This window comes from Phyllostomus discolor, chromosome 1, assembly GCF_004126475.2.
Source record: "Phyllostomus discolor isolate MPI-MPIP mPhyDis1 chromosome 1, mPhyDis1.pri.v3, whole genome shotgun sequence".
NCBI classification, from domain to species: Eukaryota; Metazoa; Chordata; class Mammalia; order Chiroptera; family Phyllostomidae; genus Phyllostomus; species Phyllostomus discolor.
In genome coordinates, this window is record NC_040903.2 from 215797660 (window position 1) to 215817629 (window position 19970).

The window sequence follows — 19970 nt, forward strand, 5'->3', positions numbered from 1 at the left end:
ACACAGACCTGGGAAGTGTATGGTTTTGCTGATGTTTTGCAGTAACCGTGTCGTGACGTGCCTGTCTGTTCTGTGCAGCTTCCCCGAGGAACCTGTGTGGGCAGGGTCAGCGCCGTCCCTCGGAAGGACACTGGCGTCCGCAGGCCCCGCAGGCGGTCTCACGGCCTCCCTGCCGTCACGTACGCCCCGGCGTCTCCCCCCCGCCCGAGGGGGCGGATGGTGGAGGCAGGTGCGAGTAATTGCGGGGGTCTGGATCGGAGGAGTGGGCTCCCGAGCGAGCGCGGCATTATTACGGATGAATACATGAATGCATAAATTAGCACGATGGAAGGGGGACACGCCTGGGCCCGGGGGGAGGAAGTGTTTATGAACAAAAGGTCATGATTAATCCGGCTCTGCTCAGAGCGCTGACGTGCATTAGGGGACAGTCATCTCGCTCTGCCGTTCTTCCTGAGAGCCGCTGAATAGTCCAGTGTATGTGCGTGCCCCCCTCCCGTCCTGCGGAACCCCCCCCCCTCACTCTCCATGTGTGTGCGCTGGGGGCGGCGAGTGTGTGCAGCCGAAGCTTCGATCAAAAAGCCCCCGCTGTTGGCGTGGCCGCCAGGTTCCTGGGCGCTCGTTATGTAAGAAAACAGATACATGCGAATCCATAAAACATAAGTGTCCCTGGCCTGGATGCATGACGGGGGCCTGTCACGCACCGGGGTTTTAATTAATATAATTCTGCCTCCCTGTTGCCCGCTCGGGAAGGTTGAAGGGGGTCCTGTGTTTTGTCACCGCCGATGCCCCTGGGGTGACAGGCTGGGCTGCACCTGTGCACGCTGCCCCTCCGGCCCCCGTTCCCGGAGTCGAGAGGGCTGGGGGTAGCCTGCGTGCAAAGTTCATTTTCCCGGAGCGATTTTTCTAACATGCCTTTTTGACGTCATCGCTATCTTGCTTTACATCTTTCATTAGACTTCCCATGGCATCTGGGACGTGGTCCAAGAGCCTGAGCCCGGCACGTAGGACCCTTCAGGGTCTGGCCAGAGGCCCCCGCCTCCTCCTGCCCCCTCCCTGGCCGGTGCCCCGGCCGCCCCGCCGCGCCCTCGGCTCCCTGCTCCCCTCTGTGCCCCTTGTCTCGGCCCTCACACCCAACATAGAGGCTTCCCCCCAAACCACGTGCAAAGTCCGGCAAAGCTCAGTCCCCGAGTTGTGATGCTGCACTGACACATCTCCCAGCCCCAGACAGTAGGGTTCTGCATCTTTCTAGAACCCGTGGCATGGCCATCTGTTCACCAGCCCCTCTCCACTGTCCCTTTCCAGGACCCTCGGTGCCCTGTTGTGCCTGCATCTCGCCCCCCTCACGGAAGACCACCCCCTACTCATCCCCGGGCCGACCGGCCGTGTTGGAGGACGGCGCTGCGTGCACCGTGGCCCCGGTGAGTCCTCAGAACACCACAGACCTGCGGACACGCGCCCGGGGCGCCCCGCTGCCCTGTCCCGCCCTCCTGCGCGCACACGCCGGGGTCCCTCCGTGTCTGCCGTCGGCCATGTGTGTGGCACCCCGAAACTCAGAGTCTGGGGTCTAGCATCTCAGGGTTGTGAGTGCCAGGGATGGGTTTGGGGGGGCCTTATTAGAGCCGGGAAGTGGTCGATGGCGTCTTTTGTGGTCTGCTCCTCGCCGCGGGGAGATGGGCAGGTCCCAGAACATGAGAACCCGGCAAGTCCTAGCATGTGACAACAGGGCCACCAGCTGGGGTGTTGGCGGCAGCTCTGGGGTGAGGAGGTGGTTGAGAGTGGTGTGGTGCTTGCACCTAAGCAACGGTGGCATGTTCTAGAAGGAACACAGGTTTTGAGATAAAAGTCTAGGGTGCCAAGGCCCCGTCACCCTTGGGGTAGAGGGTTCACCTGCCCTCGGGGGGAGCAAAAGCCACCAGTATGTTCAAGGCTTTGGTCCCTTTTCTCTCCCTGGGGTACAGGGCACCCCAAGAGGCTGGCCATCTTAAACACAAACCCAGCTACAGGGCAGGTGTAGAGCTGTGTGTGTTTTTAAGGCTCCACGATGTTCTGTGCCTCAGTTTCCTGACATTAAAACAAGTAACCGTTGTCTCCCTCGGGTTCCAAGAAAAAACACCACCCATGAACTGCCTGGTGCAGTAGCTGGCACGCCGTCCCCGGCAAAAATCCGTAGCCCTGCCTGTCCCGTGTCCTCCCGAAAGGCTGGACCCCCCCTCCTGAGACGGGCAGCTCCTTTGAGAGCCCCTCGGGGGAGACGAGACGACCCAGGGACAATGCACGCAGCCTCCGTGCACCCTGCCCCCGCGCTGAGCCCCCCGAAGGGAAATGCTGGCCTTTCCCCCCACCCCTGGGGGCCCACGGAGGGGCTGCCCCGCCGGCTTTCATTGGCTTCTCCTAACAAGTTTGGCCACCGTCAATTTAATTTAATTTTTTAAATATATGTAAAATGTCATGCGGCTCTCGGGCAAATATTTTAGGCTCAGATTCTACAGACGCTGGCAGGCGCGGCTCGGAAGGAACGGGGGTCCGGTCTCCAGAGGTTCCCAATTCCTGGAAGAGCCTCTGGCCAACCCTGACCTCTGCTCCGTCTCACAGAAACACGGGTCCCCGGGGCGGGCTCGCCTCAACGCGGCGTTTGTGCCGCAGCCAGCCGGCCCCCGGGAGCGAGCGGGGAGCCGGGCCTGCCCGGAGGGGAGCTTCCCCGGCTGCTGCCGCGCACAACGGCCCCCTCTCCCGGGTTTCGGGTTTCTTTGCTCTGCGGTGCGGGCGCAGGGCTCTCCTCTCCCCGGTGGTGTGCGGAGTGCCCCTGAGCTGCGCGTGCCCCCGTGGCCCCCAGCTTCCTGCCTGAGCTCTCCGTCCCGACTTCTCCCGTGCGGGCGAGGGAACCCGGCTGTGTCTGTGTCTGGAGCACGGGGCCCAACGGGGACTCGGGGCTGGGACAGTGCCCCCTCCCCTGGGAGCCCCTCCCCGGCCAGCCTGCCCATCAGGGGCGGAAGGTTTGGCCGTCCTGTGGCCACTGGCTGGGGAGGGACGAGGACGAGGGGAGCCGCCTTCCCCAAATCCGCACCTCGTACATTCCGCGTCCTCTCCGGGGCCACCTGCTGCCCCGAGCAGAGACATATTGTCTTTGCGTAATTTTTTATGTGCGCACCTTCTTCCGCAGCCCCCCCACCCCCCCAAGTAATGCCGCAGAGGCCTGCAGCATGCACGCGAACACCACTTTGCCAAACATTTTCAAAATGTTAGTGTTTTAATCAATGGAGGCTACGACGATGATGATGGAAAACAACAAAACTAGATTCTGAGAAACGAGTGGTCTCCCCAGCAGCACCTGAGGGGCTGGCGGTCTGTCTGTCTGTCTGTCTGCGGGGCGCCGGCCTGCGCCGCCACCTGCAACACGATGCTGCCCCCCCACGGCGGGCCGGAGCAGCGGTGGGGACCCCGAGGCGGGCAGCGCCCCGGCCGCTCCCGCCGTCCCGAGCAAGGCCGTTAGGCAGCGGGGGCGAGGGGCTCTGTCCCCAGTGCCTCCGACCTACCCTTGTCTTTCCACCTCGGGGAAGGGCTCCCCGAGGGTGAGCCAGGGCAGCCTGCTGATGGCGGGGACGGGGAAGCGGGGCTGGCCCCTCGGCCACCCTGAGACACACACACACACACACACACACACACACCCCGAGTGCCTGCACTGGGAACAAAGGCAAGAAAACTCCTTCAGTAACTGCAGAACAGAGCCTCATCTAGCGGGGGTCCCCCGATAAAGGCCCAGTGCACCCCCAGTTCCTGGGAACCGCGTTCCCAGGAGCGGGACGGTGGAGCCAGCGCCCGGCTCCAGAGGGACCTCGTCCCTCGCCAGGCAGGCCCCTCGGTCCCCCGCCCCTCTGCGGGCTTCCAGGAGTCCCTGGGGCGTCCGCGTCACGGTCCAGCAACCGACCGGGCTGGTGGCTGCGGCCCAGTCTACAGGAAGGGGCCCTCTGTTTTCGTAACCGGCCAGCCCTTCCACTCAGGAGACCCCCCTTTTCCTACTGCGTGCCCCATGGAAGGCTGCCCCCGCCCTGTGGCTACACCAGCCTTACCCCATAGAAGACCGCGGCCAGCCTTTCTGGGCTTGGGAGCCAGGGCGGGCAGCCGGCCTCTCCAGGTGGCTCAGCCCTGGAGTCGGGGGGTTGGCTGCAGGACAGCCCTCCCCTCCCCCCGCTGGCCCCGCGCACTCACCCCCACGCTCCGCTCCTCTCCCTCACTGCCTCACTGGGGCCGAAGCGCTCCACCGGCCATCGGTGTCTCTGCCGTGCGGCTCAGGGCCAGGCACACGGGGGAGTCCCCGCATCGCTGCTCTGACCCCGGCCTGCCTCGCCGCAGCCAGCCCCGCGCGCTCGCCTGCTCGCCCACTCCCTCGCTCGGGACTTAGCTCCGTAGGAGCCGCTCAGAGGCCTAGACGTGCAGGCTGCCAGCCCGGGCAGGGAGCCGCGCTGCAGCCTCCCAGCCAAGAGCCGGCCTGCCGCGCTGTGCTCGGATGCCTCCCGTAACAGGGAGCTCCCTCTCTCCCCGAGCAGCCCGCGCGGGGCTCACACACCGAGCCGCTCCGCCGAGCCCTCCCCTGCGCTCCGCGTCTGCCTCCGTGGCTCGTGCGGCCCCCTCGCCCCCTCTGCCCTCCGCGCTGCTCCGCGGGCAGCTGGCTGCCGCAGCCCTCTCCTGCCCGTGCGGCAGAGCCAGCCCCGCGTCGAGGGTCAGCTTCGGGGGCTGTCCCTGTCGTCCCCGTCCGGACCGGGACCGTCTACACCTGTGCCGGCGCCTGTGCCGCCGGCGCCCGGCCGCCGGGACGGTGCCCTTTGCCCTGCTGTTCTGCAGAGAGCCCAGGGGAGGGCGCGGGTCTGCCCGCCGGGGCCGGCGGCTCGGGGGTCTCTCTCTGAAGCCGTTTCAGAGCCCTCTTGGGTTTTTTTTTTTTTTTTTTTTTACGGCCCCTTTGCCAGTTGCCAGGGAGAACACTCTGTATGCAAAACTCCTGCCTTTTCCGCAGGAGCGGCGGGCGGCCCCGGTCAGCCTGCCGCGGCGGCGGCGGCTACGGTGCCGGCACCAGCCAGCAGCCGCTGCGGGGCTGGGGGTCTCCCGAGCCGGGTGCACCCGGCTCCACTCCCAGCCTCTAGCGGCGGCCTCGGCAATCCCCTCCCTGTCTCTGAGCGTCGGGTGTTCCCCCGGGAAAGGCAAGAGGGGCTCCCTGCCGGCCCAGCGTGAGACCAGAGGACACACGACAGCCTGGCTCACACCACACACTTCACCGCGGCTCGTGGCGGGGCCGCAGGGACTCGGGGAGGGAGGCACGCATGGGAAAAGTGTCACCAGGGAGAACCGGGCCTGGCTTTTCCCAGACCCCTCTCCGAATGTAAAGGGGGCCCTGGGCACGGTGCAGACCCCTCCGCCGGCTCTACCGCGCACAGCGCACCAGCCAGAGGCAGCCCTCGGCCTGTGAGCTCACAGCGGATGCAGTACGCGGTAGAGGCGGCACGGGAGCCACACCTGTGTTTCATAAGGCAGGGACTGCCATTGTACACAGCAGCCCGAGGGGCCGGGGCGTGAGGCTTGAAGAAACAACTTTCCTTGCGGCTGCCTATAACGGCCAGGGCAGACAGGGGGCGCTAGAGGGAGAGGAGCCCGTGGGGTCCAGGCATCTCCCGGACTGTGGGCTACCGTCACCCCCCCATGCCCTGGACCCCAAGCCACCGGGGTGCACCTACCTTGCCGGGCCCCGGCTCGAGTGGGAAGCTGGACACGAAGGCTGGACAGCTGGAAAGCTGGAAAGCTGGATGCCGGGCGGCTTCCTGTCCTCCGAGCTCAGTCTGGTGGGGGGAGAGACGGGGAGTGAGTGGCTGTAAATCAAGGGGTCGAGGGGGCTGCCGGACTCTGAGATTTATGGAGCCCGACGCAGGGGCCGAGGGCCGGCTGGGCTGTGTGCACGGGACTCTCCCCGGCAGACAGGGCAGACAGGCAGCAGCAGCCTCGGGATCCCCGCTGGACTGATGGAGAAACTGAGGCACGGAGCGGGGAAGTCCCCTACTCACTGTCTCTCAGCTGGTGTGAGGCCGAGCCGGAGTGGAACCCCAGTGAGGCCGAGGCTCCCCACCACACCCTGCTGCTGAAGACTGCTCCGCGGAGCTGTGCTGAGGGCCGGGGGGGTGTGGGTGGGCAGGGGACGGATTGATTAGTTTTAAGCACCTCCCAGCGGTGCTTGAGATCCCAGCTCCTCTGTGGCCCAATCCGTTTGAAGGGCAGATTTAAAATTAGGTGGTAGCACCTATGGGCAGAGGCTTATGAAAATGGCATCATTAACCTGATGTGGAGAGGGCCCTGCCCACCACCTCGCAGATTGCAGAGGGAGAGGGAGGGGCCGGGGCCTGTGCGGGTGGACAGTGAGTCAGAGAGGACGGAGCGGGGCGGGGGGCCCTGGGGCTCCTCCTGGGGAGGGCTGGCTGTGGGGGGGGCGAGGACTGGGCACAGGCAGAGGGGGGCCGTCTGCAGGGTCGCCCCTCAGCACAGAGAAGTGCGTCACGAGAGAACCCACTCGTGGGGGGAGCCCCGGCCCCTCCTCTGACGCAGATGGCCCCTCAGTTTCCCTCTCTGCGAGGCAGCCGTGGAAAGCACGTCACTGCAGGGGAAGCCCCGGTTCTCCCCAGCCCCTCTCCCGCCCCCACCACTGCCGCGGCCTCCAGACACCTGTGTGCTCGTCGGCCCCGCTGCCCGGGACTTCCAGGGCAGCCCAGGCAGGGCGGGGGGGGGCAGAGGGGGACAGAGGGGGCACATTTGGGCCCCAGAGGGAGGCGAGGGGGCCGCGGCCCCCCACTCAGAGAGGGGGCCCGGCCGAGGTCTGCGCCAGGCAGGCTTGGGCCGCTCGGGATTTGTGCCAACTCACGGTGCGGCGGAGGCGGACGCTCTGAACTCTCCCGGTCCCAGCCAAGGGTCTGTGGCGCCCCCAAGTGCCACAAGGGGGCTGCCTGGGCCGCGTTTTAAGCCCGGAAAGTGAGGAGGGGGAGACGGGCAGTAGGGACCGGCGTTTTTTACTTTTGTAGTGGCGCTCTCAGCTGCGTCAGAAGCGAGCGGGGGGCCAGCCTGCCCTGGGCTGGGGGCCCCAGGAGGGGCGGCCGCAGTGCCTGGGGTGGCCGCGGGCTGCGCCCCTCCCTCGCGGAGCCGCGCTGCAGTGCAGCCGGCTGCCGGAGGGTCCCGGGGCTGTCTGGCGGCCGGCCTTCCAGAGTGGGAAGGGAGGGCTGTTGGGGGAGCCCAGGAAATGAGGGCGCCGAGGGGCGCCGAGGGTCTAGCAGCTGCCAGAAGGGCCAAGAAGGGAGCGAGGAGGAGGAGGAGGAGGAGGAGGAGGAGGAGGGTGTGGTGGTCCCGGGGGGCGGGGGTGGGGAGACTGCTGTGGCCCAGGGGCCCCGGGTGAGTCAGTTTGCAGCCGCAGGTCGGGTAGGACAGAGGGAGGCTGGGGGGGGGAGCGAGGGGGGGAGGGGGTAGCCAGGGCAGGGGGTGCACACTGTTTCAGGGGAAAAGCACTGTGTTAGGGGAACAGCACTGACTCCCGTGCTCCCAAAAAATTGAAAAAAGAAAAAGTATGTGAAAACTGCCTGGCTGAGCCCTCCCCAGCCTGGCTCTGCTGGTCTTGGGGAGGGTCCCCGAGCTCTGGCCGGGGGCGGAGAGGTGCTTTCAGCTGGGAGAGCCAGGGGAGGGCTTCCAGGGGCCAGGAAGGGGGCCCTGGGGTGGGGGGCCAAGAGGAGTAGAAAGGCCTGGGGGGTGCGGGAGGCTCTGGCAGGGAGAAAGGGGGGAGCACAAGAAGGCACGGGGGTGCAGGCAGAGGGGGCCTCAGAGGGGCCCGGGGGGTCTGCCAGGGCAGGAGGGCTAGGAGGAAGGAAGAGCCGGGGCAGTGCTGCCCTGTCCCCTCTGTCCACCCGACTGAGAATGGCCTGGCCCCTCGGCCGGCCCCTCTCTGGCCCCCTGCCCCCCCCCCCCCCCCCCGCCCCACACACTTGGACACATTGTTCCCAGTTTGGCCGACATCCAGCTGGGACCCTGGGTCTCTCTGCACTGCCTCCTGTCCCGCGCTGGCTTTTCCTTGTTCACGTTCCCGTCCTCTCACGGGGAGGTGTTCGACACGGCACAGAAGTGTAGAAATGGTGTGCATTTCCACCCCGAGTCGCACGGCGTTCATGCCCCTGCCTCCCAGCGACGGTCACCGTCTCATTCCGCCTGAACCCCGGCCCCCCCGGCCCCCCCCCCGGCCCCCTGGCCCCCCAGCACCACGCCCCCCCCGGCACTGTGGAGGCCAGCTCCACGTCGTTTTCTCTGAGCGTTTCCCAGTACGCATCTCTAAAAACACACAACTCTTTTCTTTCTTAAAAACACAACTCCAATGTCATTGTCACAGTGAGAAAATGAACAGCGTTTCCCTAGTGCCAGCCGACATCTACCCAGCCTTCCGATAGCCCCGACTGACTCGTACATTTCTCTTCCAGTTGCCCGTCCGAGCGCGTGTCCGCAGCCCCCCTGCGCACCCGGGGGGCCCTGGGCGCACGCAGGTGAGTGCGGCCACAGACGCCCTCGGCGGCTTCCACACTGCACACGGGAAGCGGCACCGATGCCAGGTCTCGTCCACAGTCATTGTGAGTGTCGGCAGGGTCCCGTGTGAGGTCCCCAGCCCCGCGTCACACACGCAGCCGCCTCGGCAACGGGAGCTGCTGCTGGGATTCTTTTTTCCCTGGAAACCTCTAATGGGGCAGGGGGCGGGGGGCTTCGGGAAGGCGGACCCGAGCGGGGTTTCCTCCACCAGGCAGACCACCCCCCGGGTCAGTCATTAGGACGGTTCTGTGCCACCTCCCAACCAGGGCAGCCTGCAGCCCCGGGGGATGGCGACCTCCCGGTTTGCTGGCTCGCTCACAGCAGTTGCCGCGGCCCAGGACCGCCCCCCTCGTCCCTGCTACGGGACCCCACCTGTTGCCAGTCCACTAGATGGCACCCTCTGCTGGGAGTCCAGGAGGGACCACTGCCCCAAAGTGCTGTGGCCACTGCCCGCCCCCCACCCACCCAGGTGCAGCAGGGGGCTGCCCGGTGCGCCAGCAGCGCCTATCATGTTTTCAGAGTGTTTCTCGGTGTCCCGTGGGGGGGCCCCGGTCCTGCCCCCCACCCCGGCATGCAGGGCAGCCTGTGTGCGGCAGAGGGAAAGGGCAGCTGATGGCCAGCGGCTCGGGCCAGGCACAGGGCACGTCCGCCTTCTCGTTAAACCCTCGCTCAGCTCCTTCTCGTCTCCCTTTATTTCACAGACGAGAGGACTCGGAGAGGTCAGTGACTGGCCCGAGATCGGCCAGAAAGCAGGAACCCGGATCCCAGCCCAGGTTCACCCGACTCCTGAGCCCAGCGGAGAGGGGGAGGAGGGGTGTGAGGTGCGAGGGATGGGGGACCAGTGGATGGATGGATGGATGGATGGAAGAGAGGTAGGGTTAGGGTCCGTCTCTCACCCAGATCCAAGGAGTCCCCGTTCGGAGCCCGCGGTCCTCCCGGAGCGGCGCCCGCCGGTGCAGCTCCTCCTGCTGCTGCTGTGCCTCCTAGCGAGCGCACTGGCCAGCGCAGGCGGCTCTGGGACGACAGGTGGGCAGCCCGTCCTCGGGGACCAGGTCCCCGCTGTGGCTCTGGAGCGGCTCTGCGTCAGCTCTCAGCCCCCGCCGCTCTCACGTGCACACACAGACAGCAGGCGGCCCCCCTCCCCGGCTCTCCTGGGTGGAGGAGCATCCCCTGACCCCACCACGTGTCTGGGCCTTTTCTAGCTCCTGGGCGTAATTGTGCCTCTTCTCAATCAGCACGGCCGCCCTCCGCGGCGACAATTACCGTCCTGCATTCAGATGAAAGGGACCTCGGCGGCGGGGACGGCGGGAGGGTCGCCCCAAACCGTACAGGGAGACACGCAGAGCCGGGACTGGAGCCCGAGTTTGCTTTAATTCCAGAGCCAAACCCTCCCCCCGTTTCCTCCTTTTCCCCGGTTGTGCCTGGGAAAAATTGGCGCTCCTTGGGGGTCCCCCCCCCTCCCCAAGGCAGACTCAGCCCCCTGGCCTGTCAGGGAGCGGGACTTCTTACCCCCTGGCCTCTGCATGTATTTACTCCTCAGGTGACACCTTCTGTCCCCCGTCCTGGCTAGTCCGGATCGCACGTGACAAGGGTCAGGCTCGTCACTGGCGTCCTGCAGCACCACTAATCAGGTGTGACTGGCATGCTGGTGGCTGATGCTGGGACGGAAGGCGGAAGGCCCAGGGGGTCAGGTGGCAGAAATTCGGCGAGAGCCCGAAGGGGTCCCGGGCCAGGAGGGAGGAGCCCGGCCCAGGGTGAGAGGGCAGGCCAGCGAGGCCCCCGCCCCGAAGACCGCCCTGCGTGCGGCCGACACCTTCTGTGCGGTGTGCTGACGGGCCGAGCCCCCGCGACCTGCCTCCCAGGCGGGCGTCAACCCCAGCCCTGCCCTTGGCCAGGCTCTGTGAGCTCAGACCAGGTCGTTGATCTCTGGGCCTCAGTTTCCTCCGCTGTAAAATGGGGATATCAGTGATGGGGATGTTATTAATGGGCCCTGGAAGGTGACGTGACTCCCAACATTGAAAGTGCTTAGGACAATGCTTTCCGTAGGGCGAGCACACAGTATTCCATTCCAGCGAGGGTTCCGATGGCTCTGACTGTTCTCTCGGGGGCGGCCTTTGGCCTCTCCGACTGGGAGGGGTCCCCGCCCACCTGTGACGGCGAGCCCGACAGGTGCCCAGGTGTGCGTTCCTGCCTTCGGAGAGGGAGGCGGGGAAATGCAGGCGCCCATGGAATTTAAGATGAGAGGATTCCCGCTCCAGCCTGGAGCCGGGGCCGCGGCCCCGAGGAATGGGCGGGGAGCGGCCGAGCGGGCGCACAGGGGCAGGAGGGGCCGTTCCACGGTTCCTGCGTTCCCGGGCCGCTCTCACCAAACTCACGGGCTTGTCTTTGCTCGCGGCACTCCCGCGCCCTCCCCTGCACTCCCAGATGCCCCTCGCAGGCTGGCGGGGTCTAAGGGGGCACAAGCTGCAGGTGCAGGGGGGCTCAGGCAGGGGCGGGAGGGGGAGAGCCAGACCTCCCACGTCCGCCTGCGGGTCAGCCCCTCCAGGCCGCGTGACCACCTGTGAGTCACTGCGCTTCTAGGAGACTCAGTCTTCACGCCTGTGAAGTGGGGCTAATGATCTCCGTGCAGCGTGGCTTTCTCTGTTACTCCCCCCACCCACTTCCTCACCTGGTTTTCATCCAGCCGACCCTTGGATAACACAGGGGTTGGGGTGCTGACCCCAATACAGTAAAAAAAACCTGTGTGTAACTTCTGGCTCCCCCAAAGCTTGACTGCTGATGGCCCTGCTGCTGACCAGGACCCTCACCCATACGTACGTACGGTCAGCGGTCGGTGAGCACGTAGCTGGTGTGCGACTGTGCATTTTCCAGTGTGTCACGGTGGCAGAGAGAGCTGGAGGAGCGGGAGTGTTACCAAGGAGTCCTGAGGAAGAGAAAGTGCACTGACAGTGGTTCCGTGAGCAAGGTCTGCATGGCAGTGGACTCCCCGGGCATGAGCCCGAGCTACCTGAGAGTAGTTAGCCGTCCTTCCTGCCGCCACCCCTCGCCCTGCTCGCGGCGCCTGCTCTGTGGGTTTCGTCTGTTTCGTCCACAGCTGCTCCCCGGGCCCCTATCCCAGGGACAGGCACGAAACACATGCTCCAGGGTTTTTGTTGTGGGGGGGGGGGGAGAAAACAAGCGAGTTAGTTTCTCCCCCCCGAGGGCCGTCGAGTTTGCAGAGCAGGCAGCGTGGTGCCTGGCGGGGAGTGTGCGTTCAATAAACATTGGCTAATTATGACTATTACGTCTAATTCGCAGGACTGCTGTGGGGAGGACCACGCGGGATAATGTATGCTGAGGCATGCTGCGCACACGGCGCGCGGGGCCAGGAGGCACCGCGCTAATGATCTGCTGCTGCTGAGGGAGAACTTGCACTTCAACTTCATGCTTTTCATTTTCATACCACCTGGGAGGGAGGGCGGGCGGAGGACTGTTGCCACCTGAGGCTCAGACCTGGGCGGGGCAGGGGCCGGGGCGGGGGGGGGGGGGGCGGGGGGGGGGTGGCCCCCTGCTGCGGGGTGTGGGCGGGGCCAGGAGTCGCGTCCTGGGTCCCGGGCCAAGGGCTCTTTTCGTGACTGCTTTTTGAAAGTCCCGAGTGGATGTGAATACATCACACGACACACACACACACACACACACACACAGAGTCTGTGTTATGTGTTACAGTTTTGTCTGGTTTTTATGCTTCATGTCTCGGTCGCTCTGACGTGGGCGTGCCGGACATCCACCAGGCCGGCCCGGGGGTGGGCGGGAACTGGCCGAGAGCTGCCTGGAGGGGTCAGAGCCAGAGGCCTCTCTGGTTTCTGGGAAACCGTTTGAACTGCCGGGATCTCCTGGCTTGGACGGCCCCGGGGGTGGCCCCTCCCGCACACGCATCCTTTTCTTGGACCGCCGCCTCCCAGGGCGCTTGTGCAAGCTTGGACACCAGGTCCGAGCCGGATGGACCCCCACCGTTCCCTCCCCGTTCATTAGTTCGTTCTGGGACCGGATGGGGGCTGTGCCCCGAGGGGTGGGCAGGTGGGGGTGGGGGTGGGGGTGCGGGCGGTCCAAGCGCCAGTCTGTGGTGGTGCGGCTCGCCCTCGTGGCGGAGCCTCGCGGGGGCCGCCGCCCTCAGCCAGCGAACGGCAGCAGCCGGGGCTCAGGACAGAGAGGCCAGGTCACGTCTCCGCAGTACACAGCTCACGAGTGCCTGCTGGGGTGGAACCTGGTCTGTCTGTCTGTCCAGCACCACGGTTCGGGGACAGAGACGGCGCGCAGGGCGGGGCTCAGAGTCGGGAGGGGCCCGGGGGGTGGGGGGGCACCAGGCTGCGGGCGGCGTGAAGTCACAGTGGACGCTGCGTGCGGACTGGGGCTGCCACTCCCATGTAGGTGGGGAGATGGGCCCAGCGGGGGCAGCCCCCTGCCCCGTGTCGCCGGCGGGTCGGGGTTGGAGACTGGGTCTGGAGGCCGGTGCCCGGTGCACACGCAGGTGCTCTGACCGTGGGATACTCGGCCTCGTGCGCACGCACGGTGAGCCCGGGTGCGGGGTCCGAGGGGCTGGGGGAGAGGCCTCCTCCCGCACCCTGGTGGGTGTGCCCTGAGTCAATCACTGGTTCTTTGTTATCCTCCGTAACAGAGGCCGGGAAGCCACTGGGCCAGGGAAAATGTTAATGTTTTTTAAGGATACACATATGTGATGAAGCTTTCTGTGTTTGGACGGGAAAGGGGAGGGTGCCCAGGAGGTTTGGGGGTGGTTATTGGAGGTGGAAGGCAGCAGGGGGCTGGGGGCCCTGGAGGCGGCGGCCGTCATGCCTGGTCAGTGCCCTGTGGGTTTGAGGCAGGGGTACGAGGAGAGAGGGGGGCGTGCCAGGACAGACGAGGGCAGCGGGTCCCAGGCCGGGGGCAGTGCTTTGTTCTCCACAACCTGGGGCGCCAGGAAAGATCGGGGTGGTTTGTGTTGGTTAATTTTATCATGAAAAATGAAGAGACCACGTAACACAGACCTTGAGCAGAGCATCTGTGAGAGTGTGTTCCCGACGGGAGCGTGGTCCATCCGGGCCTGCTGCCCTCACCTTGACGGACAAGAAAGGTCGGGGCTACTGTCTTCCTTTCCGGGGGCGTTGTGTTCCGTGGAAGGGGTGCCCTGGACCCCCCCACTGTGGGGAAGGACGCTGGAGACGGGTGCAAACGGGCTCCACGGGAGTTTGAGGAATCCCTAGAAACGCACACACACGCGAATAAAGCAACAGAGGGCCAGGCGTGGTTCAGTGATGAGGACGGGCGTTTCACAAGCTTGTGAGCGACCTCAGTCCACCCCCAGCCCCAAACCCAGCCAGCCCCAGGCCGCCGGGACTGGGGGTCCAGCCCTGTCAGCAGAGCGGCCGCCGGGCTGGGGCCGAGGGGGGCGTCCCAGGTGTTTAGTGCGTCGTTGGGAGGGTATCAGGTAGGTGAGCCATGAAACAGTGACGGAACGGAAGAGGGCCAAGAGTGGGCCACCCAGGATACTGTCTTCTTAATCAGGAGGAAGCCGCGTAGGTGCGGTCGGGGACCACTCATGACAACAGGACGGAGCAGAGCTCTTGCCGCCGCGGACGAGGCGCAGCCGTGTGCAAGCGTGGGCTGATGCTCCCGTCCCGGGTGGGTGCCGAGGTCCCAGGCGGTTGCTGTGTTTAAAAGTAAGTAACAGCGATACCAAGGACAAGGGACCAACGTGAGATTGCACATGCGATCGAGGATCACTGTTCCCCCAGCTCTGCCCGCCGGGCTGTTGTCCGCAGGACAGGCGTTGGCCGTGATCATCGCTGGCCTTGTTTTTGCTGAGGGCGGTGGGTTGTGGGTGTGTATGGTAGTCATGAACTTGTCAGACGAGAACCCCTGTGCCGTGAGGGTGGCGCCTGCACCTGCGTCAGCGGGGAGGCCGTGTCGTGATCCAAAGACTGACCCGTCCTGCACCACCTACTTTGTTCTGTCCTAAAGCCTCTGCCTTGTGTCTGCAGAACGGAGGCCCCAGGGCACGGCTGGGGACGACAGGTCGTAGCTATGACCTCTGCAGAGACGAGCCCTGTGCTGCCACCTCGAGGGACGGTCAGGCGGCCGGATGACAGGTGCGTACGCAGCATTGAACACGGGTGGGCACGGATGACCGCGTGGAGACCTCTCCCTGAGCTGGCGTAGGCTGCCAGGAGCCCAGGGGGACACACAGCTCATGGGGCGTGACTGTCCCCAAGTTAGAAATGAGTGAATGGGCTGTCCTCGATGTAGGGATGAGCCCATGGAAACAAATTGTATACATACGTAATTATATTAACTTTAACATGGTGTATGTGGATAACTATGTTGTATGTGTAGTATGTGTCTGTTAATATAAATATAATCGTTACCTGTTCTTAGGGGGAGGGGTAGACTCGTGTGTGTTTATTGATTTATTAAGAGCAAGCAGATGCAATACATAAATCGAAGAGGGTCAAGCGTGCACTAAGGGAGACAATGTTCCACGACTCGAGATTTGCGATTGCACCACTCTGCAGATTGGAGGGATGTTAAAGCAAAAGTATCTGCCTTACTTTACTTATTTTATACACCGTGCTTATGTCAAGTTCCTACTGGTGACAATTTGGGTTGTCGAGTAAGCCAGAGAGAGGCTCACAGACATGAGGTGTCGCTAGTTTTCCTTTTTGTTTTAATTTTTTGAATTACAGTTGACAGGTATTGGTAATTTTCTATTTGTTGGGTAAGGCACTCTTTTATGATTTTTTAAAAAGTCTTCTTTTCTTAATTCTTTTTTTAGATTTTATTTATTTATTTTTAGAGAGGGAAGGGAGGGAGAAAGAGAGAGAGAGAGAGAAACATCAATGTGCAGTTGCTGAGGTCTGTGGCCTGCAACCCAGGCATGTGACCTGACTGGGAATCGAACCTGCGATGCTTTGGTTCGCAGCCCATGCTCAATCCACTGAGCTATGCCAGCCAGGGCTCTTTTATGACTTTTTAAAGGGAAAAGTAAAGTTACAAGGGGCTAAGCATGGCCCAGGGAGAACAGTGTTTCCTCAACTGAAGCGGTCAGTTGATTTCTTGCAGCCGAGAGCCGTGGCCGGTGGCCCGGGGTGTCCCGTGCAGCCGGGCTTCCTGTCCTGCACAGCGGGCACGCAGCAGAGCATGCAACCATGCAACGTTCATGAGAATTTTGACTCTTATTTGGGTGAATAAAGTGTGCAAAGGAAATGTATGTGATAGTCAGTGTTCTTAAATCTTTGGCTGGACAGTTGTGCAGTCTCATGAGATCATAGCTGGAGTTAGGAATAGGGCATCTTGCTCTTGGCTTTGGTGGGTCTCAGGTCCGAGTTCTTGTGTTAGTGAATCTGTACTTGGGTAACAAAGAAGTCTACCAGTGAGTAAAGACACAGAGAGCTAGATATTTACCCGTTATGGGAGTGTGAGACGAGATACCGTGAGTTATCATTGAACAGCTCCTGCAGAGCTGAATTCTAACAAGTGGAGGGTCCAGGGCTTGTACCAGGTTGACCAGAAATGTGGACAGATGTCTGTAAGACTCACTGTTGTTTCTGGGTTGCTAATTTTATTAAGAAAAATGAAACATGTGTTCTTTGGCTAATCCTTATTTTTCATGGCTGTATAGTATTTCACTGCATAGATGTACCACAGCTTTTTTACACCCTCATGCTGATGGGCCCTTGGGCTGCTTCCAGATTCTGGCTATTATAAATAACGCTGCTATGCACATAGGGGTACATATATTCTTTCCAGGTGGTGTTTCGGGGTTCTTGGATACATTCCCAGAAGTGGGATCTCTGGGACAAAAGGCAGTTCCATTTTTAATTTTGGGGGGAAACTATACTGTTTTCTGCAGTGGCTGTACCAGGCTGCGTTCCCATCAGGCTCCCTTTTCTCCCCAGCCTCGCCAGCTCGAGCACAGCCCACAGAAACAGACGACAGTGCGGTGACGGCCAGAGGGAAGGGGTGGTGGGGCTTGGGGGCAGGTGGGCAGCGGGGATGGACATGAGGTTATCTGTGGTCATGTAAACAATAAAGGTGAAGCAAAAGGAAGAAAAAAGAAAAGGGAAACAAAGTGAAGAGTGAATTACAAGCTAATTTTTTTTAGATTTTATTTATTTATTTTTTAGAGAGGGAAGGGAGGGAGAAAGAGAGAGAAAGAAACATCAATGTGTGGTTGCTGGGGGCCGTGGCCTGCAACCCAGGCATGTGCCCTGACTGGGAATCGAAGCTGCGACACTTTGGTTCGCAGCCCGCGCTCAATCCACTGAGCTACGCCCAGCCAGGAAAACAGAGGTTTTTGATGAATCTGGAACAGCAGGGCAAGGTTCTCTCAAAAAAATCTACACTACTTCGGGTTTCTAAAGTCTGCCCATTTCCTCCCACACAGCCCATGCGCCCGCCTGACCTGTGCAGTCACCAGTGGTTACGAAAGACCTTCGCTGCCACTTCTTCGGAAACGGGGCAGCGGGACTCACGTAAGTACCGGCATTCACGTTCTTGGCTGGGAGGGGGTTATTCTGCCGCCCGCGGAGTTGTTTCAAAGGAGCGAGGGGCCCCCGCAAACAAAGTCAAAGGAAGTCACACACGGAGCACCTCAGGGCGGGGTGTGCACCCCACCCCTGACGGAGGCAGTCCAGGCGAGTCCAGCTCGTTCTCCCCGGGGGCCACCACGTCAGCCTCGCAGGGGCCTTCGAAGGGCCGGGATAATTGGAGGACCTGTATAACGTAACTGCTCCTTAGCTGTTAAGGACTGGGATTACATTCGGGCCTTGGAAGGCAACTGCAAGGTGGATGTGGCCCCTGGTGAAAGTGAGTCTGACACCCCCGGCCTGGGTGAGTCCATTTCAGGACAAATGAGACGCGTTAGGGGCAGAGTCACAGGGCTTTGCATTCATTTTTCAGAGTCGCCTAATATTCCACCTCGCCCTGGTGCCACATTTATTTATTTATTTAAAGATTTTATTTATTTATTTTTGGAGATGGAAGGGAGGGAGAGAGAGAGAGAGAGAGAAACATCAATGTGCGGTTGCTGGGGGTCATGGCCTGCAACCCAGGCATGTACCCTGACTGGGAATTGAACCTGTGACACTTTGGTTCGCAGCCCGTGCTCCATCCACGGAGCTACGCCAGCCAGGGCGTGGTGCCACATTTAAAGATGCTTCTCTGCTGAGAGCAGTCCAGGGTGCTCGGTCGTTGAGCGAGAGCACCTGGGGAGAGAGGCAGTGTGGCCAGTGTTCTAACTGTGCGGCACGCTGGCAGATCGTGTTATTTATAAAACGGGAAGAAACTAAATGGAAGAGGAGCGAGCGCGTGAGCAGAGGGCGGTGAGACCCCCGGCGTGGGTGTGCGCGAGGCCACTGACTAATCCCCGCACGCGACACTGAGGCCCGACTAGAAGAGACCTCACTGCTCGGTGGGCGTAAGCCTGCGCTCAGCTCTCTGCAGTGTTGAGAGACACTGTTCTTGGGGTTTGTGCCCCACTGCAGTCCACTTTTTATCAGTAAATCCATGAATGGAATAATGCATCATGCATAAACAGTCAATACACAAAGAATGAATATATAGATGAAGAAACGTGCTGAGCTCGGATCAATGACATATGAACCGAGACTGTCCACAGACCCCTAAACTCGGGGTCAGTTAGAGAGAGACCTCTAAGGGGGGCAGAGTTCAGGGCAGCGGTTCAAGCCCACTGGGGGCGGCTCTTGGGTCTCAGCCGTCTCTGGGTGTGGGTTGCACTGATGTAAGTGAATTCACGAATGCGTGAGTAAACACATGTGCACGTGAAGGAAGACAGAGGGTCGCATGTGGGTCGTCCACGAGAGAATGTGGCGAACCAGGAGCTATCAGTAAGGTATCTGTTCACAGCGCGTTCCCGTCTGGAAGGTCAGCGCTGCTCTCCCTGTGGGAGCCCGTGGGGGCTCCAGGAGCAGGGCACCCACTAGGCGCACCCAGCAGGGGTCCCCACTGCCGTCCTGGGGTGGTGCGAGGCTGCCGGGTGCCGGTGTGATCAAGGAGGAAAACTGTTCATGTAAAGAAATGCTCCCGTACCTCTCTAGCTGGACGGGAGCAGCGTGGGCCGGCACTGAGGACCTGTTCTCTGCCACCACTGAGGGTGAATTTGGGTTCCCCGAAGTCATTTTAAAACCCAAACAGGTGAAATGGCATCTGGTCAGTCATTTCTGTGGGTGATATGCCCGTGGGTGACCCCAGACGTGGGTGTTTCTGGTGTCACGGGACAGGGTCTCCAAGCTCCCCTTGGCTACAAGTTGTCAGGCGTTACAGAGGAGTGTATCTCGAACAGTGACTTAGAGAGGGCCGACAGGGGGCGCCACAGAGCCTGTCCCGGGGAGCGGGTGGGCCAATCCCGCTCTGTCCCACTGACGTCCACGCGAGGAGCACGGGACCTCACGTCTTTCCCCTGGGGCGAAGGTCACAGAGACACATGCGTGTGAAAACAGTATTTCAGTGACCGGTTTCGGTCGGAGAGTTTTTAGTACTTTGTCGGTAACTTGATTACATTTGTAGTTTATATGAGTTTATGGCATATTGTATTGATATTTTCTATAGAATGTTTTATGTACTTCTTAAGTATAATATACGTTTCTAGGAAAATAATGACAAAATTAGGCAGGGCGTGGCGCTTCGGGCGTTAGCTCCGTGGGCAGTGCGAGCAGCCCGGTCTCAGTGACAGTCAGGCGCCCTGCCCTGGGCACTGGCCACATGCTAACACACGCAGACAAACATGGTCCAGACAGGAGGGGCTGACCGAAGACAAGGAGGCCAAGCTCTTCTGCATCAGGGATGCGCGGCCTGAGGTGCTGGGGTCAGGGGTTCTGGTGGAACCCTGGCGCCCTGAGGCCATTTCAGGAGGAGCGTAGTGAGTCCCGCTGTGTAAACCTACTGTGGTCCAAGAGGGGAGGAGTCAGCAGCACCCTTCTCTTGGGCTTTCTGCATCTTGGGCATGGATCTCCTTTGCTTTTCGTAATTACAAATGAGGTTACGAGTGAGGAAAGAAATGGGAGAATGAATGGAGACCAGGGAAGCCGCACGCTCAGTAATGAATGTTTTGAAACATTTCGGAAGCCGATAGACAGGCAGGCGTGAGATTAAACGTCGGGATTTCCGATCGATGGTGGGTTGCTGGTTGTTTGTTTTTATTAAGAAAAGGGCAAAACGTTCGCATGAATAAATAATAAATTAGCTGATTAAAAAATAGAACAATCCTGGAACAATGATGAGAACGTGTCCTGTGACAAGAATGATGATTAATTGTATGATCACCCACTAATATCATTCAAAGTTTTTGTCCAATGAGTTATAATTATAATAATGACATAATTACATATTAT

General features: G+C 61.4%; 1 non-coding gene across 1 annotated transcript; it reads left to right on the forward strand.

Moving 5' to 3' along the window:
• Positions 1 to 342: 342 nt before the first annotated feature.
• Positions 343 to 419, forward strand: LOC114493733. Its single transcript, XR_003684334.1, has one exon. It is a non-coding gene; the product is annotated as a small nucleolar RNA SNORD112 (small nucleolar RNA).
• The last annotated feature ends 19551 nt before the right edge of the window (positions 420 to 19970 follow it).